The sequence below is a fragment of the Schistocerca serialis genome, chromosome 5 (assembly GCF_023864345.2).
Source record: "Schistocerca serialis cubense isolate TAMUIC-IGC-003099 chromosome 5, iqSchSeri2.2, whole genome shotgun sequence".
In the NCBI taxonomy this organism is placed as follows: domain Eukaryota; kingdom Metazoa; phylum Arthropoda; class Insecta; order Orthoptera; family Acrididae; genus Schistocerca; species Schistocerca serialis.
The window spans coordinates 281,913,122-281,940,155 of record NC_064642.1 but is presented as its reverse complement, the minus strand read 5'-3'; the positions used below and the strand labels follow the sequence as shown (position 1 = coordinate 281,940,155).

Here is a 27,034-nt window from a genome sequence, read left to right as displayed (position 1 = left end):
GTTTAAGTAGTTCTAAGTTATAGGGGACTGATGACCTTGGAAGTTAAGTCCCATAGTGCTCAGAGCCATTTGAACCATTTGACACACATGCTTGGAGTGACATGGGGTTTTATTAGAAAAAAAAGTTATAAAAATGTCCGACAGATGGCACTGGACAGCAAAACGTCAGTAACTGCTACAGTGACAGGTGAGAGGTACGCCGATATGTTAGAGAATCGCATCATCTCCAGCCTGGCTGATAAACACCTGCTGGAACGTACGATGTTTATGCAGGATGGCGCTCAACCCCATATGTTAGACGCGTGAAAGATCTCGCGCGCTCATCGTTTGGTGATGATCGTGTGCTCAGCCGCCACTTCCGTCATGCTTGGCCTCCCAGGTCCCCAGACCTCAGTCCGTACGACTATTGGCTTTGGGGTTACCTCAAGTCACAAGTGTATCGTGATCGACCGACATCTCTAGGGATGCTGAAAGACAACATCCGACACCAGTGCCTCACCATAACTCTGTACATGCCTTACGTTGCTGTTCACAACATTATTCCTCGACTACAGCTACTGTTGAGGAATGATGGTGCACATATTGAGCATATCCTGTAAAGAACATCATCTTTGCTTTGTCTTACTTTGTTATGCTAATTATTGTTATTCTGATCAGATGAAGCGCCATCTGTCGGACATTTTGGAACTTTTGTATTTTTTTGTTTCTAATAAAACCCCATGACATTCCAAGCATGTGTATCAATTTGTACCTCTCTATCTACATTATTCCGTGATTTATTCAGTTTTAAAATTTATACTGCCTCTTTGATCACCCGGTATGTTGGGGAAAATACGTCTGGCGTCTTTATATCCCACTGGGCACCTGTGTTGTCTTTCAAATGTGACGATAATTTATGGACTGTGGACGCAATAATACATTTTCTTGAAGCAGATCGAAATAGAACAATACGGTCAGTTGGTATTATCCCTCTTTATAAAGCTCAAGTAGGAGATGCTGATGTAGGTTCTGAATTTAAAGGAAAACCATGTCATCTTTCTGCACGTATACTAACGGCACAATTCGGGAGGACGACAGTTCAAACCCGCGTCTGGCCTTTCTGATTTAGATTTTCCGTGATATCCCCAAATCGTTTTAGGCAAATGCTGGGATGGTTCCTGTGAAAAGGCACGGCCGATTTCCTTCCCCTTCCTTCCCTAATCCGAGCTTGTTCTCCGTCTCGCATGACCTCGATGTCGACCGGACGTTATACACTAATTAATTTCCTCCTCTTCTTCCTCTGACATCACAGGCACAACTTCAGTTCGAGGAAAATTAACATATCGTAAATAAAAAGAGAAAGAAAAAAGGCACGGCGAGGCTTTGAGACAGGAGCGAACGAGAAGATGAAATTGGGAACTCCGCAGGCATTCAAACTACACTTCCTGCTGCAGATACTAACACGCTTTATATACCCACTCTGCTTGTGCTCTGATCTGCCGTCAGTGAGTGTCATTGCACGGTGACGTGGAATGACATAACTGTTACTGTGGCGTCTCGCTTGGTAACTACATTTAATATCAGAATTGATGTTTATTTAATTCTCTTTATCCTCCGTGTTGTAAGCTTCAGTAAGATACATGGTAAATATGTGAGTGTTGTTTTGTTTACCTTAAATTGGACAGTAAACTTAATTTTATTCTTTTTCACCCTAGAAAAATGCGCATGGAATTAATCAGTCTTGTGTAACACACTTAAGTTCATTCGCTGTAACATAAAGAGCATACACTGCTGTTTGCATCACTTGAATTTATGTCCACTATACCGTTGTGTTATAAGGCGGAAACTTTGTTTTAACCACATTATCTGTTGAAATTTTGCAAAATCTTTTTCTAACTTCCTTTTTTAATGAAATATCAGGTATTTGTATCTTATTTGGGACTGTCACATAACAAACGGATTAGCTGAAAACATGTCACTGAAGTTGGCAAATTTGGGAATGAGGCCAGTGTGGTATTAAAGTGCTTCAGTTACGTGCACCGGCTGTGGCAGTGTTTGCAACATGCTGTGAAGAGAGACTGCGCGCACGTGACATGTGTGTCGTATAAACGTGCTTTGTGTGCGCCTCTCGTTCGTGGCGAGCGGTGAGAATGGCTCCCGTGGGGGGCGTCTGCTGTCAGCGGCTGTCGGGCCAGGGCTGCCGATCGACGCAGCCTGGACTAGAGTGCCCGGCGCGCCTCCTTGTCAAGATTTTCATCGTTATCCTGCTCGGAAGAGCTCCAGGGAGCTGTCTGCTCCCCTGTTATGCTTGCACAGAAAGAGTGACCTGTCATGGGGCCCTTGTACTGCTTCGTTACAATGGCTTACAATATTAACATTCCGAATGAAAAGTACACTACTGGCCATTAAAATTGCTACACCAAGAAGAAATGCAGATGATAGACGGGTATTCATTGGACAAATATAGTACACTAGAACTGACATGTGATTACATTTTCACGCAATTTGGGTGCATAGATCCTGAGAAATCAGTACCCAGCACAACTACCTCTGGCCGTACTAACGGCCTTGATACGCCTGGGCATTGAGTCATACAAAGCTTGGATGGCGTGCACAGGTACAGCTGCCCATGCAGCTTCAACACGATACCACAGTTCATCACGAGTAGTGACTGGCGTATTGCGACGAGCTGGTTGCTCGGCATCCATTGACCAGAGGTTTTCAGTTGGTGAGAGATCTGGAGAATGTCCTGGCCAGGGCAGCAGTCGAACATTTTCTGTATCCAGAAAGGCCAGTACAGGACCTGCAACATGCGGTCGTGCATTATCCTGCTGAAATATAGGGTTTCTCAGGGATCGAATGAAGGGTAGAACCACGGGTCGTAACACATCTGAAATGTAACGACAACTTTTCAATGTGCCGTCAATGCGAACAAGAGGTGACCGAAACGTGTAACCAATGGCACCCCGTACCATCACGCCGCGTGATACGCCAGTATGGCGATGGCGAATACACGCTCCTAATGTGCGTTCACCTCGATGTTGCCAAACACGGATGCGACCATCATGATGCTGTAAAGAAAAACTGGATTCATCCGAAAAAATGACGTTTTGCCATTTGTGCACGCAGGTTCGTCGTTGAGTACACCATCGCAGGTGCTCCTGTGATGCAGTGTCAAGGGTAACCGCAGCCATGGTGTCCGAGCTGATAGTCCATGCTGCTGCAAACGTCGTCAAACTGTTCGTGCAGATGGCTGTTGCCTTCAAACGTCCGCATCTGTTGACTCAGGGATTGAGTCGTGGCTGCACGATCCGTTACAGCCATGCGAATGCCTGTCATCTCGACTGCTAGTGATACAAGGCCGTTGGCATGCAGCATGGCGTTCCGTATTACCCTCCTGAACCCACCGATTCCATATTCTGCAAACAACGCGAGCAGCAATGTCGTTATACGGTAAACCGCAATCGCGATAGGCTACAATCCGACCTTTATCAAAGTCGGAAAAGTGATGGTACGCATTTATCCTCCTTACACGAGGCATGACAACAACGTTTCACCGTGGAACGCCGGTCAACTGCAGTTTGTGTATGAGAAATTGGTTGGAAACTTTGCTCATGTCAGCACGTTGTAGGTGTCGTCACCGGCGCCAACCTTGTGTGAATGCTCTGAAAAGCTAATCATTTGCGTATCACAGCATCTTCTTCCTGTCGGTTAAATTTCGCGTCTGTAGCACGTAATCTTCGTGGAGTAGCAGTTTTAATGGCCAGTAGTGTAGAAGATTTAAATATCCTTGCTTGAGAATAGCTGTGCGGAACAAAAGGTAAGTACGCGTTGAACACAAAGAATTGTGTTCTAAAGAACCTGTTAGCACAGAAATTTGATACTTAAATTATTGATAGTGCTACAGACCCCCCGAAAGAATGGGTAGAAATAATAAGCACTAATAGGGTATCCGCAAAAGTGTGGTTGAAGTCTTCATCAACTGGAACCTGTTCTCCGTACTTAAGCCTTCGTGTCAACATAAAAAATTTACCACACACATCACTTTCTTTTAAGGGGCGATCCAAAAGTTTCCGCTCAAAGACCGCAGAGTCCAGAATCGCTATACCAATAAAGAATTGCCGTAAGCACTGAGGCAATCATCCGAACGGTGCACCAGGTTGAAGACACCCATTGAGTGAACCACCGCGTCCTCTTGTGTGAAGGACACCATAACTCCAACCTGTACATCCTTGTCCGACAGGAATTATTGACCCTAGAAGATAATTTTTAAGAAACCTAAGGCGTGATAATCGCATGGAGAGAAATTAGGACGGTAGGGCGATTGCTCAAGTGTCTGCTACTTGGGTTGGCGTAACGTCTGCCTTACGACATTTGTGATTTAGAGAAGTGGATTATCATGAATCTGTCTGAGATGACGTCAGTATGATGGCTCTGTCCGCCGTGTTCGTCACAACTATACGTTAGCTCGATTTACTCTTGATTAACAAGAGTAAATCGAGCAAGCGTATAGTTGTGACGAGCACGGCGGACGGAGCCATCACACCGACGTCATCTCAGACGCCGTCGCAATCTGTTCCACCGCGCGACCGTGGCGCGGGGCGCGGACGGCGGAGGGAGCGCGCCGCGGGCGGAGGGTATTTAAATCGGCCGCCGCCGCGACCGAACCCAGTTCCCCGTGAGCAGCCATAGCGTACGGATCTCCGTGCCGGCACGTTCACAGGAGCTCAGTCCGTCAGTTCACCTGATGATGGCGACATGTATGATCGCCGAAATATTGTGCCCGTTGTACACTATAGACCGGCAGCACACCCGTGGATATTTTGACATTATCTGCTGTATCTGTATTTAATAGTGTTTTGCTAAATTATAACTCACTGAAAACACTATTATTTTTAATTAATAACGTGTGGTATTTTTATTTATTGTTGAGTCTGGAATTACTGGTTTAAAATAAGTTGTGTGTGACTGTAAAAGGCAACCAATAGTAACTGATTACGCCCCGTCCGCAATCGTAACCGAAACGTGCCTTTCCTTGACTATCAGGTTTCATACAGCATCTTCAGAAATTTTTCGGCAGACGTGTGACCACTCGAAGTCCGAGTCGAACAGTGCGTGTTACATAGTTGACAGAGATCGGTCTTTCGGATGGCTATGTAAAGTTTACCGACCACCTAGGTACTGTTTCATAAGAGTTTCTTCTTTCTCCCAGTCTTTCATAGTCAACAACATAAACTGGATATACTGAAAAAGCGGTCATCACTGTAATTCACACAGTACATACCAGACACTATTAACAACAATAGGTATTCAGTAAACTAGGCCAATCAGGATCATGTCCAGAACAACGATGTGGAAATCACGCATTGTTCTCTACGATCATCACCGTTCTGCCTTAGGGCAGGTCTTCACATGTAGTTCTCCGTGCAGTTTCTTGTATAACAGACAGTAATTCTGTAATAGTCTGCGTTTCTGTTACATCTATGAACATATGGAAATAAGTCCCTTGATCCACGAATCTCACTCTCAGTGGGCCTTCATTAAAGTGCTACATACAGCTCCATAACAAAAATCTCATGACTTTCCAGAACACGCAGGTCTTCTTTGTTCGTTTCTGCGTATTGTCTGCCCTATACATTTTCCATCTATTCACCTCGCCCACGAAGAGATTTGTCACTTTATGACAGATATAATTCACTGTTCGATAACAACACGATATCTTACAAACCGGTCGTAAATTTGTCGCTGGGTAGAAGATTTACTTCACTGTCAAAGCAATATCTATCATCCTATATTTACATCTCACATAGCAATAAATTTTGGACCTCAATTTGGAAGATGTGATTTGAAACACTTCTTCACGTACACAGTGTAGTAGCATCTCGTGACCTATAATGAACCGGTATTATTGTATTCAGACATACGCTAAATAAAAAAATGAAAGAACGAAAGTTTGCCCTATTAGCGCTAGACTCATTCCATAACTGTTCTTGGAAATTAACAACATGCAAGCAGTCCTGACCACAGTGTTCGGAAGTATATCCAACAACCTTCGGTTTCGTTTTATTTCTCCTGAATTACGTATAGAACGTTCAGCATAATAACATTTATAACTTATCAATTGAAGAAACGAAATGAAAGGATTTTGAGTCTATTGACCAGAAATGGTTGCTGAAGTCACTAGCATAGGCCAGGCACTTGTAATGGAAATAAACAATTAAAGACATATATCCGCAATATCCTTCCCTCCAGAGAAGTAGTCTCACACACACACACATATATATGGGGTTCAAGTTCCGATCCAGTACTCAGTTTTAATCTGCCAGCAAGTTTCAACATATATTAGACTTTTAAAATTGGCATCTGTTCTTTCTGCCGGTAGCTGATCGCGTGCAATTCACGCAAAAGAATTATGAGTACTGAACTAAAATTCTGCACTCACAGTATGCATCAACTCCATAAAATGTAAAGTCCTTCTTTTATTATCAATCAGTCATTTATTTCTACTGAACTGTAGTCTTTACACCGTTAGCCTCGAAAAAAATTTTATTTATACGTATCACGCTAAGGCGGGATTCATGACACCGTTAATACATAAAGCAGCACGAACTCATGACTACCTGACATGCATTTATCATTAACCAGAACTTGTACATATGTTTGAAAATAACTGTTATAGAATTAAACATCAACAGGTATCCACGAAAGCACTAAGATAGGTACAAAAAATGGCTCTGAGCACTATGGGACTTAACATCTATGGTCATCAGTCCCCTAGAACTTAGAATTACTTAGACCTAACTAACCTAAGGACATCACACAACACCCAGTCATCACGAGGCAGAGAAAATCCCTGACCCCGCCGGGAATCGAACCCGGAAACCCGGGCGTGGGAAGCGAGAACGCTACCGCACGACCACGAGCTGCGGACCAAGATACTTACAGAAGTCCAGATTTCAATAGCGTGAGTTTAGTTTAGAAATGTGACACGTTCCATTTCTGTAAATTTAATATTAAGTTTAGATGGCTGCTCTTTGTCATTGGTTAATTTGAGAGGTGTCATATTCCGAATAAATATTTACAGTGCCACACACAATACATTTGACTAGTAAATAATTTAACCAGAAAAAATTTTTCTTATTTATAAACTTCGCCTTGTAAACGTAATATACAGGCACAACTAAATCACTTTGGTGATCAATACTGTTGACAATGTAAAGAATTGAAATATCTGTCACTAAAATTTAACTCATTCGACCCGTTTGTTTATGAGTAAGATCTTGAAGTTAGTTCAGTTTCGTTTGTCTATACAATTTTGTTTGCTGTTTATAGTTTGGTAAAGTTTGGTCTACTGTCTGTTTGCTATCGATGTCCTTCGAGCTGTTAAAAATTATGGTTCTCCCTATCTCTCTGCTAAAGGGGTCAAGTGACCTATATACACCCTTGGCCAAAATACTAAGCACCCTAGAAATTTTGTGTGTGTGCAATGCATAACAGAAAATAAACCCTTCGGTACAAAAAGTAGTTTGTCGGCATCGAAAAAGGCCAAAAACAATTATCCACCTGAAAAACACAAATAAAACATCTGGTGTAACACATTTGTGATTTGAAAATCTTTTATGTACTATCAGTTCGTTACACTCGCTCGTTGAGGCCACCTATTAGTTATCCAGTACTCTTTGATGTCGAGATCTGTGACACGATGGTACTGCTGCATTATGCCTAAAAGAAACGAACTTAGTTTACAAAAACGGGTGCAGATGAAGCCTTTCCATGAGCAAGGAAAATCGCAGGTAGAGATTTCGAAAACAGTGAAATGTTCACACCCATGTGTGCGATATGCTGCAAAGCGACTTGCCATGATCGGGTCGCATGTTAATAGGCCCAGAAGCTGGCGAAAGTAACTCACAACAGACCATGAGGACTGAATGATTGTAAGAGATTCGTTAAAAAATTGGAAGAAAACCTCTTTAGTCCTCGCTGCTGAGTTGTCTGAAAGTTTTAACAAAACACAATCTGCTCGCACCACTCGTAGACGACCTCAAGAAGCTGGTATGAATGTAAAGCCATGAAGAAGCCACGCCTGTGTTACAAATATGGAAAGGCACGTTATGAGTGGGCTCTAAAGCACTAAACATTCACTGAGAAAGATTGGTCAAATATCGTGTAGCAAATATTCAATTAAGTTTGTCAACCTGATGCTCCAAAAACACATACCAATGTGGGTAGGAAACAAAATGTATTAATTTAAAAACCCATGAAAGAAATTTCTATAATATTTATTTACATTTCAGATTCTTGGTACACCGGGGGTGACCTATGTCAGTCACCGGATGGGCGAAGAATACAATGCAGAGTGTGTGGTATTTGCCGTAAAACAGGGCGGAGGGAGTGTCATGATCTGGTGCTGCATAAGCGCTGTAGGAGTGGGACGAATGCTCTTAAGGAACGCCCCATGGATTCCACAACGTACATAGAAGTCCTAGAGTCAGCTTTACTGCCCTCTTTTACAACCCTTTTTGGGGATAAAAATATGGACGGCTTTAAATTCCAGCACGATAATGCACCCTGCCATCAATCTGCAGCACAATGACTTGGCTTCGGCAAAATAACTTCGGGCTTCTGAGCTTGCCCGCCCCGGAGCATTTATGAGGTTGATTCTAAAACAAAGTCAGGCGGCACACAACTAAATCAAAAGAAGAGTTAAAAGGCCGCCTGCTCCTTGATGGAACGCTATAAGTGGCGAAGATGGTTTAAATTATTGTACTCTCTACCAAAACTAATTTCTCCTATGATAAGGGCCAAAGGAAGGCCCAGGAAATATTGGTTTTATGTTATTAATAAACATTATAAAGTCGAGAAAATTCTTTCTGTTTGCCTTATTTATGGACTCTTCCGTCGCTTCTTGATGGATCAATTCCAAATTTCTTATTTTTCACAACACTCGGCACTACTTATGATGCTCAATACTTCTGGCTAAGGATGTACTTTCTGAGTGGAGCATCCAGGTCTCCGAACATACAGTTCATGACTTGTTCCAAATTACTGTCGTCTCCACGCGCGCCGCGTTGTATTTAGACAATAAGTTTGGGTAAGTCTGTACGTGAGTAAGTGTCACTCATGTTTTTCTGGTGACCAACTTTGTATCATTGACTGACACAGTATGAACTACGAAAGCATCAAATGAGAACAAGATTGTAACACTACATAATAGACGCCCATATGACCAGTAGAATTCACATAACATTCGTATTGTTGCGCCTAGATATAGTATCAATGGTGGATACTAAAAGTTCTTCTTGTTGTACCTTGGCAGCACACGAACCGAACCGCCTGTGCCAACGACCAGTAGTGGACTGCCAGCTAGGGGGAAATGCTGAGCGAGTTGTAGCAAACATACAAGCTGTCGCAGCAAGCGGTAACGGCTAGGCGTCAGAGTCTGCGAGCAAAGCATAATGACATCATGGAAGCCGAGAAACACTGTCATACAGTGACAAAGCAGGGTACCGTAAGGACCGCTATGGATAACGCAACAACAAGTCTTCAGGTATTAGACCAGCGTAAAAGAGGCTCTGATAGGTGAAGCTGCGAAAGTGTGAAGTCACTAGGAGAGCTGACAGCCAGATAAAATCAGGACACATGATGTCATAGCCATCCTCACCGCCACAGAGCGCACAGGAAGCGCCAACATAAATACTCTACGCTTCTTAAAAATGAAGTATTTCTTATTGCTGAGTGCCAACTGCAGTCTGCCCCGTGCATAGTCTCAGCCCTTCTGTAAGCTGCAGCTACCCTGTGTGAGGGGAGGCTATACAGGTCGACTTTCGGCATGCCTACCTCTACGGAACGACGAGTCCATCTGGAAGCAAGCTCTTGCTGCCAGCTGCACTGCCAACTTCCGACGTCATCCTGTAGCCCTGCTGGAGGCTTGACCGGCATCACCCGCTCGCTGTCGATCATCTGCCTTCGAGTGGGTGAGCGCCGCTACGGCTCATCCCGTTCCTGTGGCACACACCGGTGCTGCTCGCTCGTTTTCCTAAACTGTGGCTGAGAGCCGACCTCTGTGAGTCAGCGAGTACTTCAGTTGGACCTGGGGCGAGATTCCTGCGTGGAAATCTACGTCGTCCACGAGAACGCTTTGGAGATCACAATGGTGAGCTGGAGGGCGCCTTATTCCGCGGGGCGACAGCCGTCCCGTGAAAAAACAGCCACCACCTGAAGCTTCGCTGTTTTTCCGAAACGAGCACACGCTGACTTTCCACCGATAACAAGACGTTACTCTACCGGCTGGGTGTGGTGCGTGCTTTGAAAAACAATCCTGTATTACTGCCCAATAAACGTGTTATTGTGAACATCGCTTTCTTGGGCAGCCCGAGTGTAACTTGAACCTACCACCACATCGTGCACGGCTGTCTCCTGACTATGAAAATGAGCGTTTGGCGTCATTGGCCGGGAGGCGCCTCGCGGGGCAGGTCCGGCCGCCTTGGTGCAGTTCTTATTACATTCGACGCACACTGGGTGACCTGCGCGGCGGGTGGCGATGAAATGATGATGAAGACAGCACAACACACAGTTCCCGAACGGAGAAAATGCCCGACCCACCCGGGAATTGAACCCGTGCCCGTAGGACGGAAATCTGTCACGCTAACCACTCAGCAATCGGGTCGGACTCCTGACGACTACAGGAGGCTGAGACCGGACCCCTGCAGTACTGCTTTAATATCTCTTTTGGTGTTCCAGATACGATTAGTGCGCTTTGTAATCTTTACTATGCATATCATACTGGAAACTGGAAGAATTTTGCAACATGATTCTCAAACTCCAATGTTTATCACATTACATAAGATATATTCAAAAGAAACGAGCTGGTGGCTGTAAAACCAAAACTACTAAATGGTTCATAATTTCAGTTTCCTACAGTGGAAGGTGTTCATAAAAGAGCGCTGATGCCCCAGACTCGCCGTCAGAGGAACATGGGCGTACACCCACATGACGCCAGAGTGAGTACGAGTGGCATCGATCGTCCATAGGACTCAGTTGCGTCGTAAACGGAGAAGAGCAAAGGGGAATACTGTGATTCCCTGGAACAAAACGATTGCGGGGAACGGAAATTCATCGAATAATTGCACAAGTGTAAGGAGAGCGTAGTGTGTGCGTTCAGATTCCGATGGTCAATCCGATATGAGTGGCAATAGCTACGACCGTATCTCGCCGGTCTTGAACAATGAGTTCATCCACCTGTTGGACAAGGTATCAGATATGCGGTGTGGCGTTCAAGATCCCACTTCATGGGCCAACGACTTCTCTCCTTTCTTGTATTGCTTGCGCAACGCCTTGACTCTATCATTTACTTGTGCCATTCTTCGATGAATTTTCGTATCTCGCATTCCTTCTGCTGTCAGGAAATTCTCTACATCTTCGCTCCTCTTTTGAAACTTCCTTTTCACTGTTTTCACCACAGCTGTGTGCAGTGGACGGTCGACTCTTGAACGTGCTCGCTCTGTCGTTACGTGTCTGTGAGCCCATCTCCCAATTCCTACAAAAGGTTCCCATGTGCACACGAAAGCTGGAGTCACACAGTAAGGGGCAAGCTTAGGTGTTTCAGCTGGGGTAAAGCTGTGAAGGGAGTTATCCATAGTTTTTACTGAATCTCTGCAGATCTAAATCACCGTACACAAATGAACTACAACAAAAACAAAACACCTTCTTTTGCAAATGAAATAACTGTTCTGCCAAGAAGAAAAACGAGTCAAGAATAACATCTATGGGACCCAGTTCAAAATGCAAATCGATTAAGAGACAATGAAACAAGGAAACCAATCACAAAAAATGATCCTGATCGAATAACAGAAAAGGAAACAAATGTACAAGCTTGTCCCTCTCTATCTGTAATTAAAAGTACTTTAATTCTCCTATAGAATACTAGATTCGATATCGAAAGTACTAGGAGCGGTAGTAACCATACTTCTTTTGTTTTTAGGTTCTAGGTATTTTATTTACGATCGGTATTAAGATTCATTTCCTCTGACTGAAATATTTTTGTAGGTTTTTGTAGTTTTACTCTACCTTACTCACAAGCATCACAATTGTCTATTAAATCAAATTTTGTGTTAACAGTAATATTGTCATTTCCTGACAAACAAGGGAAAGTACACAAATGTATACTCAAAATTAAATGCAGGAAGAAATGAAAAACACTTATCCTTCATCATTACAATAAAAATGAGGAAAATTATTACTGTATAAATGGGCCGATACCCTATGGTTGAGTGAGTCTGCACATTTGTGTCGCTTTCCTATGTGTGCGTTGTATTTCACAAATTCTCTCTCTCTCTGTCTATATGTAAATTGCAATTTTATATCTGAGGTACAACCCAAACATATCGTAAAATGTGTGTGTGTGTGTGTGCGTGTGTGTGTGTGTGTGTGTGTGTGTGTGTGTGTGTGTTGTGGTTGTTTGTATTCGTATGTGTGTGTGTGTGTGTGTGTGTGTGTGTGTGTGTGTGTGTGTAGTGGTTGTTTGTATTCGTATATGTGTGTGTGTGTGTGTGTGTGTGTGTGTGTGTGTGTGTGTGTGTGTGTGTGTGTGTGTGCGTGTGTATGTATGGTGTACATCTCCTACTAAATCACTGGAATGATTTCAACCCAACATGGTACACAATCCATTACTGTCAGGCAACAATCGCAGTGGTGGTAAGAACCGCCTTACCATCATAGTTCAGAAGATATGACGTCGCAAACAATCACATGCGTGAAAAATTGTGGCACAATTCGGTGTAGTACTTCTGCGCTACAAATTGTGTTCGCAATAAATTTAGCAGGAAATAAACACATACGTTGCTAAATGCAACGACCAAAATATCTCACGGTACAGCACTTAGTTCAGGAGATACGAGATCATCAACACTAGGATGCGTGGGAAACTGCCGCCACTGTTTATTACGTTTAAATCTATTACTTCTTTTCTGCTAACTCTATTCACAACACGGTTTACAGACAGTATCCACATATGCCGTGGATTATACCAGCAAAATTATATCATTGTATGAGATATAGATCAGAGGCGACGGCCTGAACAATGAGGTGCGTGAAAAAATGCCCCAACACGAGGATATTGTATTACATCTATTCTTTACTACTAAGACACTCCTACAGATGACTCATCTTGACGAAATCATTCACATCTGGCAGAGCTTTTGACAACTTTCTGCTGCAAAGCGCAAACGGCCGTATTCGAAAGTGATAGCCGTCTATAGCTCTAAGAAGAGGCGCTAATATAGAGACGTTTCAAAAATGGCGTTGTAAATACGTGAAGGTCCTGCGCCTGAAGTTCATATAGTGTTCTAGGGTCATGTTTGTTAGCATGAATACCGTAGATATGCATTTGTGCGTTATGAACGTTTCTTTGCACGTCTGTTTGATAATTTCATAGGTGCTTTCGCGAATAAATGGAAACGAAATTTTTTCGATGCTTCTCTGCACAGTTCATCTTTTGTTTCCGTTTCTAACTGAAAATTGCAAAATGTATACCTGGGCAATGCCGGGCCAGTTAGCTAATAGCAGTAACAACGTCTTATGGTTCAACGGCTTAGCACAAGTCTCTCAATTGGACGCCACTTCAGAATCTTGCCTGTCCCGGCGTCTATGCAACTATGCGTCCCCTAGCGATCCCCCAATGGGCCGATGTTGCGTAACTTCCGTTATCGGGTGAGAACTGGTGTATCCAACGTGACAAGGCAAGGCCGTTGATGTCATATTAGGTAATTAGTCAAGAATGTGCAATGTTATTTCGCAAACCTGTTGCTAATCACAGAACAGGCCAATTATTAACTGACTAGGAGAAGAAATGATACATAGTCTAATAGACAATTGTTCAAATGGCTCTAAGCACTATGGGACTTATCATCTGTCATGAGTCCCCTAGACTTACAACTACGTAAACCTAGCTAACCTAAGGACATCACACACGTCCATGCCCGAAGCAGGATTCGAACCTGCGACCGTAGAGGCAGCTCGGTTCCGGACTGAAGCGCCTAGAACCGATCGTCCACAACGGCCGGTTAATATTTATATTAGGGTAAGCTACTAATTATCGCCACCTTTAATATCTCCGAAAGTATGATAGTAGCTGAAATATTTGTGGAACAATTGTTGCATGGGACAAAAGCAGCCAAAATATATACATTTTTTTTTCTTTTCTTTGCTAGGTGGGGTCGTGTCAAAGATAAAGGAAAATTTTTTTTATTTGGAAACGGATGCTATAGTTTGGTACTTGTTTTCTGATAGTTGCTACCGAGAGTATTCCAATGCTGTGTAACAGTAAGGTCTTTGAAGGTCAACGGAGGACAGAAAGGTGACATGAACGTCCATTTACAGAAGGTGTTTGAAGTGATGACCATTGGTATCAATGCAGTTCTACAATCTTATTATCATGGACTTAGTGGTATTCCTTATCACTTCAGTACTTATCGAAGCACATGCTCTGAGAATTCTCTCTCGGATATCGTGCAAATAGTAAATATTCGTCCAATACGGCGTATCCATCTAACGTGCCATTAACTTCTAAGCACAATTCGACGGTTCCGCAATACAACAGTAATGGGAATGGTAAGACTAGCATCGTCAAATCAAGCGAATGTGAATGATGTATTCCTTCGAAGTACAAACCCGTATGCTTCTCAATTATGGAGAACGCCAACGAAATTTAGTGAGAGCTAGAGACTTACACACTGAAAGGTATCCTCAATGCCAGCCGGTGTGGCCAAGCGATTCTAGGCGCTACAGTCTGGAACCGCGCGACCACTACGGTCGCAGGTTCGAATCCTGCCTCGGGCATGGATGTGTGTGATGTCCTTAGGTTAGTTAGTTTTAAGTACCTCTAAGTTCTAGGGGGCTGATGACCTCAGATGTTAAGTCCTAGTGCTCAGAACCATTTGAATTTTTGGTATCCTCAGTGTATCCACCCTACATGTCGTATATTTAAATATGTGTATGATAAGTTGAACAAATGGATCTTTAACGCATCGGAAACATATCCGGGAAAAGAAAGTTACTAACGACGAAACGTAAATTGATACTTTTCCGACTGTGGTTCGAGGTCCTTGTGTTAGTTCGCAAGGGAATCTGGCATGTGCCAAAGTAGTGGTGTTCGTGTTCTGCATCGCCATAAATATCATCCTAACCATATCAGTCTACACCAAGTATTAACTGGTACGGATTGTATGCGTGGCATTGAATTCTGCCGATGGGCTCAACTTTTGATTCAGAGGGATGACACATTTCTTAATTTGATTTTATTTACTGACGAGGCGATATTCACGAGCCACAGAAATGTAATTTACATAACATGCATTATTGGGCAACTGAAAATCCACGTTGGCTGCAGCAAGTTGCACACGAAAAGCAGTGGTCGATGTATGTATGGTGTGGTATTCTGGGGGACAGAATTATAGGCGCCTATTTCGCCGAATAAAATCTTAATGGTAGGATGTACACCACATTCCTGTATGAAATATTAGGTCTGTTATTGGAAGAAATACCTTACGGAACTGGGAACAGAATTTGTTATCAACTCGATGGGTATCCGGCACATTTTTCGCTGACTGCTAAAGTGCGTTGGTTTGGATACGGAGGAGATGTGGCGTGGCCGGCTCGTTAAGCAGACTTGACGCCTCTGTGTTTTTTCTTGAGGGGCTTCGTAAAAGACATTGTTTGTAAAGACGTTCCAACTACACCTGAAGGCATGCGAGAGAGATCTCAGAGCATGTGCAATGATAAGTGCCGATGTGATAAGGAATAACACTCAATCCACGATAAGCAGATTGCAGCACTGCATTGATAGCAATAGTCTTCACTTCGAATAGTTTCTGTAAATGGATGTTCGTGCCAACTTTGTGACCTTCGTTGACTTTCAAAGACCTTACTGTTAAACACCATTGGATGCGTCTCGATAGCCGCAGTCAGAAAATAAGTAGCAAACTATAGCATCCCATGTAAAAAAAAGAAGAAAAAACCAAGTTGACCTTCACATCCCCGAAATGACCCCACTTAGCAACAAAAAACCAACGTCATATTATAGCCCCGTTGTCCCATGCAACATTTATCCCACAAACCTTTCAGCTCCAACATACTTTCAGAGTTACTCTAGGTCGCAATAATTTGTGACTGTGTGTATGTGTGTGTGCGTGTGTATGTGTGTATGTGTGTGGAGGGCGGGTGTATGTTCCACATCTCCTCCTGAACCACGGGACTGATGGTGAGAGGGATAGGACTTCAAACGGGCTGACTTGGAGCAGGAGAGGTACCACAGGACATTTTAATTATCACTATCTATACTTTTACAAATAAATTCATAAAACTTGGTCAGCATGACCAGGAAGGATTCAGGATTCACACTCACAGCAGCGTAAGGTCAAAAGCATAATAAAATAATTCTTTTTGCATTTCAACTTCCATCATTTATGTCACTTATTATTGGCTGCATTTGTTTCTATTGGTACACTTTGCTTCATAAGAGAGAATCTTCTATGAATTTTGCACTGCTTATTAAACAAACTCCTTACTGCAAAACTCTAGAATTTTCAAAATCTGCTAAAAGGTGTTGTCAAAGTTGAGATAATTAACTACAAAATTTGTTTTACTTTTCTAAACTTGGACAGATGGTCATCTGTAGAGCTATGAAGAGGTAAAGAGGCTTTGCCATTCAGAAGTTTACAAAATCACGTTATAGATATGCGCAGCGATTGTACCAAACCTACAGAAATTGTCTGACGTCATGACTGTTAATTTGGATACTGTACTTATACACTTGTACATTACATATATTTCTTTGTACAACTGTTTTATAATTTCATAGGTGTTTTCACGAATGTATTATTTGGGTAAAATAAACACATTGCAATTGTTTTTAGTTGAAATGTCTTATATATAAAATTTTTTGAAAATCTCCTGGGCAGTTTCTCAAAAAAAAAAAAAGAAACCAACTTGTCTCTTAACATTGTTTACAGACAATGTTTTCATATATGGACCTGAAATAAATTAAAAAATTAAGTATGTCTCTAAAATGCATTTTTTATGGTAACAGAATTTAAATTATCCGGAGATAAACGACAGAAATGCAGCCCAGTGAAGCACATAATGAGGATAATCATAATACAGATAGTCGTGGGAAGAAAGAAGTTAAAAGGATCGACAGGAACAAAGAGCCTGTGAATGTATCCGAGGTGAAAGGAAAAAATAGCATCAGACTACGAAAGCTAAGCGAGATAATGTTTTTGACGTATGGAGATTTTGTTTTATTAGCGAGATATATGACGGGAAATATATGAAAAATATTAAAAGTGAACGTCAAATTTACCAAACTCATCAGAAAGTATACTCAAGAAGAATATTCAACAACTTATGTAAAACAGTAGAACGTTGAATATTGCTGAGAAAACGGAAATTGATTGTATCAGGTTTATGCGTAAGCCCGTAGCGTTTTTATATAAGTTCAATAAACACAACAGACACATATAATAGAAACTTTAGTAATCATAGACAATAGACATGTGTAACAGAAATTTTAGTAATTAATAGCATATTCTCCTTCAATATATACAACAGTCTGCCGACGCTGGGGTAACTTCCCGATTCCGTGGTTTTGAGGAGAAGAACTTGTCGAGCCGTTTTCGAAGATCATTTTCATCAGAAAAGGAAGTTCGTTGAAGGCTGTTCGACAGAGAGCGGAAAAGCGGAAAATCGGAGGGCTAGAGATCAGGTAAATAGGGTGGGAGCGGAATGACTTCTTAAACCAACTCTTGTACTGCAGTGTTTTACGCCAGTATAGTTTTATGAGAGGGTGGGCGCAGTCTTCTTGGTCGTTGTTCTTTGACTACGCCCGTAACACCTCTCAGTTGCTGGCAATAAATGTCAGTAGCGATGGCTACACTTCGGGAAAGCAATTCGTAGTAGACAGCACACACTAGCCGTTCGAGCAGAGGCATAAGTAGTATTGTCTTTTGTGGATGCACGCAGGTTGTTAACGGGAAAGTGATGCTTTATTTGGGTTAAAGGAGTCCCTTCTTTTTCCTTACGTTAGCATAAGACACCATTTTTCGTCAGCAGTAACGAAACATGATAGGAGTCGTCGATGTTGTCCACGAACCAATTGATGACGAGCAAGCACAGATGCACATATGGTCATCCACTGATATGTGTATTTCTGGCGTAGAGCATGTGGTGTCCACTCATCAGATTTCTTAACCTTCCCCACAGCATGCAAATGTCACACGATGGTGGATGGTGAAATGGTCACAGTTCAACACATCTCCCAGTTGTCGAATGCACTGACGTGGATCAGTGTGGATTAATGCGTTTAAACGAACTTCATCAGCCTCTAAGACCTTCCAGTGCGTCGAGAGTCATTAACGTCAGAATGCTACGGCTGAAAACGAGAAACCATTTTCTCGACGTGCTCTGGACAATGGCATCGTTCCCATGCACGGTGAAAATTTTTCTGGCCGCCTCTGCTGCTGTCACCCCTCTAATGAAGTAATGCAGAAGAATATGTCGGAAGTGTTCCGATTTCTTTACTTGGCACTCCATTTTCCATTTCCCACAGCTCCACTTACTATCTCAAACGACAATATGTTAACTAAACAGCAACAATGAACTACAAATAAAACATGACAATCGATGAAAAAACCCATGACAACCGGAATACCAGCACTCAAAACGAAAACCCCACGAATTTAAGCACCAACCTAATATCTCTTCATAATAAATGAATCTTTACATCTGTTTTTTTAAGATAATCGTAACATCTAACGCCCACGAAATAATGCACATGTTTGCAACTGACCAGAGGCGATATCTAACGAAGTCGAAAGAGTTTCAGACGAAAGAATGATCAATGGGACATCCACGAAACATGTCACTGCAACAATAGAATATTTAAATTTCCTTATGTACATACTAATTCTGCTTTTAGCTACACTTACCATTAATTGAAGTAAACTCATTTGAATTTGTCATAAAAAGACCTCTATCGTGCAGAATTTTCTGTTTAAGTATATTTGACTTGAACTTTCGATTCTCACCAGGCCATTATAAATGCTAATATTGTACCGGTAACAGCAATTAGTATGGAAATGCTAGCTGTATCGTCCTTCAGAATAAATACAGTGGTCTCCAGTAATTTCAGGCATAAAATAAAAGCTAGAAATTAGTGTTCCTTCAATACATGCGATTACCAGCATTTCAAAACGTGAATATGAACTTGATAGTATAAAAAATATTGATGAGTGGTCTACTACGATAGTATAAAAAATATAGATGAGTGCTCTGGATATGAATTTCTATGGTATAGTGCCAGAACTGACTTCAGAATTATTGTTACATTTTTGCATTAAAAACCATAACGGAAAATAATATTCCTGAACAATTATGTATTTATCGCAACAGGAAAATTCCCAAAACCTGAATCAAAATAAATAAAAGACACAGTACGGTAACAGTAGTGCAGAAGTTAAGAGCATATACTTACTGTTAAACAATCATAACCAGACTGCTGGAAGGAGAGAATAACAGTGAGGGATAAATTCCGTCAACCGGACGTCAGAGAGGCTGCTTTTTCAGAGGTTGTACATTTGTGACGTTCTCTGCAGTTCCGACACGTATAAAAAAATGAATTTAGAACTTCGTTTACCTACAAAGAATTTGTGATGCGATTCATACTGAGAGGAAACTTTTTTGTCCTGAATTTATCGTACAATAGTATAAGATCTTACTACTGGTGTCATACTGTATTTTACTGTGTGAATAGTTTTCTTTTAGTACTTACGATTCATTGAATTGTTTTTGATTTCCTATATTGTTTGAGTCTGATTTCCTATCAAAGACGTAACATGGTTTCTCTGAATCATGTTTGGGTATAGGGAGAAGAACAGAATCATAGTATGCCTACGAACGTTATTACTGGATCAAACGTTATTATTATCCGTGCAAAATTATGATTTTAACAATTTTATCGCTTTACTTTTTAATGGTTTATATCCTTATCTGTAAGAGCAGCGTTACATCTCCAAAATAACCTTTCAAGCCGCAGTGGAGTATGCACTTATCTGAAACTGGAGATCAAAACTTGTGCTGGATGAGCTTCGAAACCCAGACGAACACGAAGATTTAATGTACAAGGAAGTTCCTGGTATCAAGGATGTTACTCAAAAAAAGCGCCTGAAATGTACAAAATTCAAATTTTCAGTCGGTGTTCTAAAACAACTAGGCACTAATTAAATGGTAGAGGCGTCGGTTTGTTGAGTTTTTCTCTTAAATGAATAGAGAAACTGGCGATAGCTCGTCAAACATGAATTAATTTCTTATGAATAAGTATTCACTGTTATTATACGTATAAATCCTATAAAATAGTCAGTCTGTGAATTAACGTATCCAAGGAGGTAAAAAGATATAACCTAAACCAATACAATATATGGATGACGAAAACATAATGTAGATGTATAACAAAATGAAATGTCTAACCATTCCAAACAGTCAAATGGGAAGGCCTGCAGAATGAATACAAGGGCACCATATCTGCAGTACGTGTACTGACTACTGGCGAGATGTCAGTGAATGGTACAACATTAGGTTTGGTAAGCTTTGCATTAACTAACTTCTTGGTAATCTTAGTACGTGTCTAATCAATGGAGGCAACCGAATGGAAACAGTAGATTTAGTCGCTTGTAGTTCTATGTATCTACATCTGCATATATACTCTGCTAGCAACTGTGTGGTGCGTGACGGAGGTATCCCTGTACCAGTACTAATTATTCCTTTTCCTGTTCCACTCGCATATAGAGAGAGGGAAAAACGACTGTTTGTATGCCTCCCTATGAGAGCTAATGTCTGTAGTTCTATCATCGAGGAACTCATACGAAATGTACCTTGTCGACAGCAGAATTGTTCATCAGTCATCCTCAAATGCTGGTTCTCGAAATTTTCTCAAGAGCGCTCCTTCGAGCCACTCATATACCTGGGATTCCGTATGCTCGTACCTTCATTAACAGTCGGCATGTGGCACCGTGTCAAATAACTTACGGAAATCTTGAAATTTGGAATTTGCCTGTTGCGTTTCAATCGTGGTTCGTAGGATCTCATGAGAGAAAAATTATCGGTTCGATTATTCACTCGTTCTATTCAGTGAAGCCTGTCTGTGTGAAGATCCAAATGAAAATAACTGATTCAGTCGGTTGTAGTTTTACGCGTCGGTTCGGCTGCTCATTCAATCCTTGGACTCAAATCAGTGTGCAGGAGCATCCGAATGAAAACAGTCGATTCAGTTCTTCGTAGTTTTGCATCCCGACCGAATCACTCCTTCCTTCTCTTCAAGTGAAACCAGTAGGTAGTTTTTCTTTCAACTGAAACTACGCTTTAGTAATTTAGTTGACTAAGGTATCCACTCCATCTTCTGTTTGAAATGAGACTTTTGATCAGTCAAAATTAATTAATTAATTGCTGTGGATTAAGTTTTTCCAGAAGCAATTGAAAAATAACTAACTTAGGTCATGTGTCGTATTCCGTTTTATTGAAAAGATTTGATTAATTAAAAATCATTTTAACCTGACGCTTAATCATTCAACCATTTATTTGTGTGGAAGATAATCGCATTGTGCAGAAAATTTTGTTGCCAGCTACATTTACACAAATCATACACAAGCACACAGATCAGTTCACATTTTACAGCGTTTGAAAAGTAGCAATTACAGTATATCACGGGCAAGAAGAAGCACTATTCGCGTTCATACACTGATACTTCCGTTTCGTTGTTAAGCCTTTTTCTAACCACGGCTCTAGATGAACGGCCTCCAACGAGGTTCGCTTCCCGCTTGTAGATGCGCCTCCCTTCCCCCTGCCGCCGTCGCCAGCTAATCGCTAATATCAGCAATTGGAATCGCCTGATCCTCGGCTCTATGCATTCAGTTCTGAGTGGAAACATTCGATTATTTGGCATTTTTACTTTGACTGCTCTCTGTTATCACTTTTTATCACGGTTATCGCCGTTCCAATATTTGCTTTTTATTGAGGACCAAAAAGCAAGCTTTTAACTCAGTTTTTCGTCCATGATTGTGACAGTCGGTTACTTAACAGTAAATGTAGTGTCTGGATCAAAATGCCTAAGCGCTCAGTGGCGTAGGAACTTGCGAAATTGTATAACGGATTACAAAGAAATACTGAAGATAAATTGAGTGCGATATACAGTTTCTACAAAAATGATTCATATTCTGAAACTATATGAACTACAGAAATTAAAAGAAGATTAATGAATGATGACAAATATTTCACACACACAGACACACAAAGAATTATTTCTTTATTTCCGACAGATGACGGTTTGTGCTTAATAACAAGCGATTAAGTCACCAACAATTAATTATCTCTTTTCACATCACCTCAGCATTTATCGAAAGAGAATTACCTGTGATAGGTACAAACGGGCAGGAAGAGAACCACAAATCATCAATAAATTTAAATGAAGTGTAGTTCTTCATTTATTTAAACATAAACTTAAAAAGGAATACCAGTTATTTGCTTTTTAAACCCAGACAAAAGTACATCCTTAGTGCCAGAACTACGAAAAAATAGTAAATAAATACAAAATTTTCAAAATATATCAATTTTAGAAATATTATTTTTTATCCACTTTTCCTTGAAATAATAGACGTTATTCGTCTCTAAAAACATTGACAACCCTATCATGATTGATGTTTACTCGAAAAGACTGAAAAGTGCTTAAGTAGAAACACTCAAACCCAGAGACTGAGTAAAAATATTTACAGGTCTATAGTCGACGCAACTGTCGGACAGTTGTGTCAGTCGGTTGTCTCACATTGAGTGCAACCACTGAAACTCGGAGAGTGACGGGGCCGCAGTGACTATGGTTCAATTCTTTTATCTTGGCGGTTCGCGCATGCCAGCCCAGACGCGGGAGATTGCTGCGTTGCCAGTTATACGCACCAAGAGAAGCAGCGCCATCGTATTAGTTCGCAAACTTACGTTTAGGGGGGAGCGCGCAATTTATGAAGTAAGGCCACCACGGCCGCATTAACCCTTTCGCTGCTACAGAGACGTGTTCCCCGCATTCCGCGATGTGCTCAATTTTGTCATCACTGCACTGCTCGCCTCTGCACACACGGTGTTTCGACTGCTTTGACACACTTTATCATTCGATTTCACACGAACTATTTGACCCAAAAATTTGATTCTTACAGATCTTCCTGAATGATACCTTCCCCCCATAAATGACTTAATTTTGTTTCGATGATCAACGCAGTTACTGTGCAGCATTAGATGTAGTAAACCATTGCACGAAATTTTGAAGAGTTTGCAGAGGTAAAAGTCCATAGCGTATACTTTCCGTATGGTCGATTTTAGTTGCCACTAGAAATTTGAAAAAATTACATTCAAACGGATAAAATTCATGAAGTAAGACACTTCGATATTGTTTTTAAATAAAGAAGTATCGATCAAGGATTGAACTAAGAACCTTTCGCTTGGCAGCCATACACTTTAACCATTACGCTAACGCTGGTCGTCGTCCATTTTTTTCTCCCAGAGGACTTTAAACTACCAAGCAAATTACTGACAAACACTGTTGGTATGATTATGAATTACTCACGTTTCGTCGAAGTACAATAGGAAATAAATAATTACCGCTGTTCCTTATTGCGAAAAAGCGGTTAGTGAGAATGATACAAACACCTTTCCTTGCTATCGCCTGAATTAGGGGGTCTAGTGCAGCAGGGGATACAACCCGTCGGCTTTGGACAATGACGTCACAAGTCGCCATATAGCAGTTTACCATTTTCGCTTTTGCTGTTATGTTTCAGTTTCGTTTTTTTACTGATTGCTTAATAAAGTGGATCTGTTTATTCTATCTCGTGAGATTTTTTTTAAAAAGCCAAAAAACACTTATCAGCCACTGAAGGGAGCTACAACATTAAGAAGAATCGCTTCTCGATTGGCGACTTGTGACGTCAAAGTCCAAAGCCGACGGGTTGTATCCCTGCTACACTAGTCCCGAATTAGGAGGCTTAATGCTTGTTTGGTTTAATTAATTAATAGAATATGAAGCAATTGGTATAAAGAATGCTTTTTCCAAAAGAAAGTCTGCTATAAAGACATTGCTTTTGTTCAATTACTTTATTTACGACTGAACATTTCTAAAACTGAAGACACTCGTCCGTGCTCTGCACCGCAGTCGAGCACTGGCAACGTCGTTCTCTGTTCATTGGCTGACTGTGTTTTGTGACGTCAGATGGGCAGAACGAACCTAAACTCGGCCGCCCGTCATAAAAGACGCCCAATTAAGTTTCATTCGGTTGTTTCATTGGACTAAAAAAAAAAAAAAGTGACAGGAGGAGAAAACAATTGACTAGACAATTGGTTATTGAAACCAAACACGTGTCCTACCACTATGTGCTGATCTCGTCGTTACCGCAGTAGTACCGTCGGGTGGTGCCGACATAGTAACGATATAACCGTGTCAGGGTGTATGTGATGGTATGTCTATTGATAAAGTTCAAAGAAGCTATGCATCCGGGCGTTATTAATTGGGCGGTTTATCTGGCCGTTGCAAATTATACGCGAAAACTGCTAGTTCCTCCAGAATATTAAGATGACGGCTCCACATGTGCTATTTTGTATTTTTTGTCTTGTGCATTACAATCCCAAACGCTGGTTTATTATTTGTGCACACGTCTTTCTTAAATCAAATGTGGGAACTGTGACCTTTTCGTCACAAGTTGCAAATTTTATTTGATATATATAGTGAAATGACAAGATACGTGGGTTAGGGATATGCACTTTTGCAGGTGGCGGTTGAATAGCGTACAGAACATTCTGGGAGCTTTTATTTGCACCTAGGTGGTTCATGTGAAAAGATTTCCGACGTTATTACGGCCGAACACGGGAATCAACAGTCTTTGAACGCCGAATGGTAGCTGGAGCTAGATGCATGAGACATTTTATTTCGGAAATAGTTGAGGAATTCAGTATTCCAAGATCCATAGTGTCAAGAGTGTGCTGAGAATGCCAAAGTTCTGGCACTACCTCTCACCACGGACAAAACATTGGCCGAAGGTGTTTACTTAACGACCGACAGCAACGGCATTTGCGTATCCTCAGTGCTAAGAGACAAGCAACACTACGTGAAATAACCGCAGAAATCAATGTGGTACATACGACCAACGTATCCGTTAGGACAATGTGGCTAAATTTGGAGTTAACGGGCTATGACGGCAGACGACCGACGCGAGTGTCTTTGCACGGCGTCGCCTGCGGCGCTTCTCCTGGCTCGTAACCACATTGGTTGGATTTTAGCCAACTGGAAAACTTTGTTCTGATCAAATGAACCCCGATTTCAGGTGGCGAGACCAACGAAGCCATGGACAAACATTGTCAACAAGGCAATGTGCAGGCTAGTGGTGGCTCCATAAAGGAGTGGCTCTGTTTACATGGAACTAATAATTGACTGGAAATGGGTTTGTTCGGCTGCTTGGAGACCACTTGCAGCATGCAGATCTTTTGCTGCAGATGGCATGAATTGTTCACCAATGGTTTTAAAGAACATTCTGGACAGTGCAAGCCAATGTTTGTAAAAGTTTAGTGGTAAAATGGTTTGTTCTTTCTAAAATTGCTCAAAAATGGTTCAAATGGCTCTGAGCACTATGGGACTTAACATCTGAGGTCATCTCTCCCCTAGAACTTAGAACTACTTAAACCTAACAAACCTAAGGACATCACACACATCCATGCCTGAGGCAGGATTCGAAACTGCGACCGTAGCGGTCGCGCGGTTCCAGACTGTAGCGCCTAGAACCGCTGGGCCACAGCGGCCGGCTCTAACATCGCGTTGGACCTCCTTTTACCAGGCGTAGTGCATTCACCGGATGTGGCATTGACTCAATATGTCGTAAGAAGTCCCTCACAGAAGTAGCCATCCATAATGTCGAAAGTGATGTCGGGAGAACAATTCAAAACAGAACAAAGAGATTGACAGAAACACTGGCGAAGTAACATCCCGCTAAATCGATCTTTTATGTGCGAATAATGATGAGAGACCGCGCTAGTTTCATATGCTGCGCCGGCTGTCTCAGGAAAACAGCCAAAGAAGCAGATATGTTTGCCTAATACCGTGTAGGGTCCAGGCGAGCACGCGTAAGTGCCACAGCACGACGTGGCATGGACTCGACTAATGTCTGAAGTAGTGCTGGAGGGAACTGACACCATCAACTCTGGAGGGCTGTCCATAAATCTGCAAAAGTACGAGGGGGTGGAAGTGTCTTCTGAACAGCACTCTGCGAGGCATCCCTGGCATGCTCAATAATGTTCACGACTGGGGCTTTGGTGGCCGGCGAAAGTGTTTGAGCTCAGCAGAGTGTTCCTGGAGCAGCTCTGTAGCAATTCTGGATGGGTGGCCTGTCCCTTTGTCCTGCTGGAATTGCCGAAGTCCGTCAGAATTCACAATGGGCATGAGTGGATGCAGAACGGTTGCTAACGTACGTGTCACCTGTCAGAGTCGTATCTACACGTATCAGGCGTCGCAAATCAGTGCAAGTGCACACGCCCACGTCATTACAGAGCCTCCAGCAGCTAGAACTGTCCCCTGCTGACATGCTGGGACCATGAATTCAAGGACGTCGATACATCGATACAACCTGAAACGAGACTCTTCCGAAAAGGCAACATGTTTCCAGTCATCAACAGTCCAATTACGGTGTGGACGGGCCAAGATGAGGCGTAAAGCTTTGTGTCGCGCAGTCATTAAGGGTAAACAAGTGGGCCTTCGGCTCCGAAAGCCCATATCATTGTTGTTTCGTTGAATTGTTCGCACTCTGACACTTGTTGATGGGTCAGCATTGAAATCTTCTGTCACGTTGAACGAATTCCCTTCAGTAGTCTTTGGTCCCGTTCATGCAGGATATTTTTCTGGCCTCAACAACGTCGGAGATTTGATGTTTTACCGGGTACCTGATTTTCACGGACACTCATGGTCGTACGGGAAACTCCCCACTTCATC

General features: G+C 42.0%; 1 protein-coding gene across 1 annotated transcript in view; it reads right to left on the bottom strand.

The window, feature by feature from the left end:
• The window catches only part of LOC126481900 (dopamine receptor 2-like), a 610,866-nt gene that overhangs the window by 443,618 nt on the left and 140,214 nt on the right, over positions 1-27,034 (bottom strand). The gene's annotated exons all lie outside the window — the stretch shown is intronic.